Source organism: Chlorocebus sabaeus, chromosome 25 (assembly GCF_047675955.1).
Source record: "Chlorocebus sabaeus isolate Y175 chromosome 25, mChlSab1.0.hap1, whole genome shotgun sequence".
Taxonomy (NCBI): domain Eukaryota; kingdom Metazoa; phylum Chordata; class Mammalia; order Primates; family Cercopithecidae; genus Chlorocebus; species Chlorocebus sabaeus.
Window position 1 is genome coordinate 47,422,519 of NC_132928.1, and position 3,990 is coordinate 47,426,508.

At 44.8% G+C, this 3,990-nt stretch overlaps 1 non-coding gene across 1 annotated transcript; it reads right to left on the bottom strand.

The window, feature by feature from the left end:
* Window positions 1–3,159: 3,159 nt before the first annotated feature.
* LOC119619804 (U6 spliceosomal RNA) lies at window positions 3,160–3,266 on the bottom strand. The gene has a single exon (XR_005236260.1). It is a non-coding gene; the product is annotated as a U6 spliceosomal RNA (small nuclear RNA).
* Between the last annotated feature and the right edge of the window lie 724 nt (window positions 3,267–3,990).

Here is a 3,990-nt window from a genome sequence, read left to right on the forward strand (position 1 = left end):
GCCCCATGAACGTAAGCACTTCATTTATAAAGAGAGCAACACAGAAAAAGGTGAGTAAGTTACTCTAGACTTAGCAAGTGGCAGAGCTGGGGTTCGAACTAAAGTTTGACTGATTTCACACCTCAACCTTTTTTTTTTGAGATGGGAGTCTCTTTATATTGCCCTGGCTGGTCTTGAACTCCTGGGTTCAAGTGGTCCTCCTGCCTCAGCCTCCCAAGTAGCTGGAACTATAGGTGCACACCACCATTCCAAGCTCCTGCATCTCTAACTTTTCTGGTATTTTTATGCCCTGCCATTTGCGAGAAAGTCTTACTATTATAAAATGGTTCTTTTTATGTGCTGTATAATTGGTTTTGACTTACAAGCCAAAAGACATTTTCTTTGAAAATAACAAGCAGTTCATAATTAGGGTTGCCGGGCTTAGCAAATAAAAATACAGGGTACCCAGTACAGTCAAATTTCAGACAGACAACAAATAATTTTTTAGTTTGTGTGTTTTAGATATTTTTAGCCTAACTATGTCCAAAATATTACATGGGACATAATTAAAACTAAAAAAAAAATTATTTGTTTGATATTCAAATTTCCTGGTCATCCTGTATCTTATCTGTATTCACAATGAATGAGACCAAGTTGCTAAATTTAGTCCCTTTGTAGGCCACAGTGTTGCTCTGTTCCATGGCTGATGACTCTCTAGTGGGAACCTCTTCATCTAGGGCCTTCTGTAAACCCTTCAGTCCCATCCCTTGTGTCTTTTTTTTTTTCTTTTTCTTTTTTTTGTTCTGAGCCCTTTGTGTATTCTAGATTCTACTACTTCACTGGTTATGTGTGTGGCAAGCATCTTCTCCCAGTGTGTGTCTAGCCTTCACCCCTCCCCTCCCCTCCTCTCCCCTCCCCCCGCCGTTTCGTTTCGTTTCGTTTCGTTTCGTTTCGTTTCATTCAGCGTCTGATATGGTTTGACTGGGTCCTCACCCAACTCTCATCTTGAATTCCCACGTGTTGAGGGAGCGACCAGGTGGGAGATAATTGAATCATGGGGGCGGGTCTTTCCCGTGCTGTTCTCGTGATAGTGAATAAATCTCACGAGATCTGATGGTTTTAAGACGGGGAGTTTCGGTGCAGAAGTGCTCTTCTCTTGTCTACCGCTGTCGGAGATATGCCTTCCACCTTCCACCATGATTGTGAGGCTTCCCCAGCCATGTGGAACTGTAAGTCCAATAAACCTCTTTCTTTAGTAAATTGCCCAGTCCTGGGTATGTCTTTATTAGCAGGGTGAAAACGGACTAATACAGCACTCAAAATGTTTTTAATAAGAGAGTAGGATCAGCGTTCGTTTTTCTAGCTCGGCCGGCCCATTCGGCCCTGGCACACTGAAAATTTCGGCCCTTGGAACACATAGGGTTTGGTGTGGCTGTGCGGGGTTGCCAGGGTAAATGCCAGTGTCGCTATGGGCCCTTTTGAGGACCAGAAATCAGGATGGTGCCACAGCACTTGGGGGAATCCAGGCCAGCTGCTCAGAGGTGCGCATCTTGCCCCAGCCTTGGGGATGCGGCTGGGCCCTGGCCGCTCACACGCAGTGCGAACCTTTACTCTGGGCACTTCGTGAACCCGCACAACCGCAGCTGTGGGCCTGAAACCATAGCCGTTTTGTTTTCCGGGCCTGGAAGGTTCATCTTCCGATCAGGATCAGAGGTGGCCGGTTGGTGCGATTCACAAAAAGCCTCTTCAGTATAACCTGGCTGAAGGTGGACAGCTTGACCAACAGCCCTGGGTAGATGTCCAGCGCTTGGGCTCCCTGTGCCCAGCCTTTCTGTCCTTGCTGTGGTGGATGTCGACTCCCACGATGGCGCCTCCGGCTCCACCAGGCCGGGAAGGAGCCATTTCACTTTCTTTACGGGATCTTTGATAAACACATTTTATCAGTGTTTTCCTTTATTATCTGTTGATTTATTTTGAGACAGGCTCTGGCTCTGTTGCCCAGCCTGGAATCCAGGGGCAGGATGTCAGCTCACTCCAGCCTCCACCTCCCAGGTTCAAACAATCCTTCCACCTCAGCCTCCTGAGTATCTGGGACCATAGGTACGCATCACCACACCCAGCTGATTTTTGTGTGTTTTGTAGATATGGGGTCTTCCTACATTGCCCAGGTTGGTCTTGAACTCGTGGCCTCAAGCAAATGTTTTCCTTCATAGTCATAAGATACTTTTGTGTCTTATTTAAGAAATTTGGCTGGGCATGGTGGCTCATGCCCTGTAATCCCAGCACTTTGGGAGGCTGAGGTGGGCAGATCACTTGAGGCCAAGAGTTAAAGACTAGCCTGGCCAACATAGTGAAACCCTGTCTCTACTAAAAACACACAAAAATTAGCTGGGCCTGGTGGCACACGCCTGTAATCCCAGCTACTCAGGAGGCTGAGGCATGATAATCGATTGCATCTGGGAGGCAGAGCGATAGTGAGCCAAGATCATGCCACTGCACTGCAGCCTGGGTGACAGAGTGAGACCCTATCTCAAAAAAAAAAAAAAAAAAAAAAAAAAAAAAAAAAAAAAAAAAAAATTCTTCCCTACTCTGTGAATACAGACGTGTTCTCTTATTTCATTATGATTTTTTTTGTTTGTTTTACTTTTTGTATTTGTCTTTTTTTTTTTTTTTTTTTGAGACAGAGTCTTACTCTGTCACCCAGGCTGGAGTGCAGTGGCATGATCTTGGCTCATTGCAACCTCTGCCTCCCAGGTTCAAGTGATTCCCTCCTGAGTAGTTGGGATTACAGGCACCCACCACCACACTCAGCCAATTTTTTTGTATTTTTAGTGAAGGTGGGGTTTCACCATGTTGGCCAGGCTGATTTCGAATTCCTGACCTCAGGTGATCCACCCACCTTGGCCACCCAAAGTGCTGGAATTACAGGCATGAGCCACTGCGCCTGGCCATATTTAGGTCTAATCTGCCAGTATTTCTGCTTGTGTGCAGTATGTTGTTGGGTCCTCCATTGTGCCAGCACTATTTATGAGTGATCCATCTTTCTTTGATGATCAACAATTAAAAAAAAAAATCTTTAAAAAAATATGGAATGCTGATTTTACAGTGGACTATGATTGTGACACTGCACTCCAGCCTGAACAACAGAGTGAGACCGTCTCTTTAAAAAAAAAAAAAAAGAAAAAGAAAGATCTCTTAATGAATTGGTGTGCCATCCTGGTGAAGGGGCCATGCTGATCTTCTCTGTATAGTTCCCATTTTAGTATATGTGCTGCCGAAGTGAGTGCTAATCAACAATTTTAGTATTTCTGTGACTGTTCCCACTGCTGGACAATGAGCTACTTTTGTCTCTATATTACTAGAGTCTAGCATATAGGATTTGTCTCTGAGAGTGGGCTAAATAATTGTTGAACTGTGTTTTTTTTTTTTTTTTTTTTTTTTTGAGACGGAATCTTGTTCTGTCACCCAGGCTGGAGTGCAGTGGTGCAATCTTGGCTCACTGAAACCTCTGCCTCCCAGGTTCAAGTGATTCTCGTGCCTCAGCCTTCCGAGTAGCTAAGATTACAGGCATACACCACCACACCTGGCTAATTTTTGTATTTTTAGCAGAGATAGAGTTTCACCATGTTGACCAGGCTGGTCTTGAGCTCCTGGCCTTAGGTGCTCAAGCCTGCAAAAGTGCTGGTATTACAGGTGTGAGCCACTGTACCTGGCTTGAACTATGTTCTTAATCCTGGGCACCACCTGCAAAAATCTGTTAATATAAGTAGGGGCTTAAGCAAAGGAAGATTTCTGCTAATGAGGAATTTTATCTCAACGGAATTTTATCTGTTGAATTTACTAAATGAGTTGATGAGTTTCATTATTGGAATAATAATTGTATTAGTTCTCGAATGCTATAAAGAAATACCTGAGACTGGGCCGGATGTCGTGGCTCACACCTGTAATCCCAGCACTTTGGGAGGCCAAGGTGGGTGGATTACCTGAGGTCAAGAGTTTGAGACCAGCCTG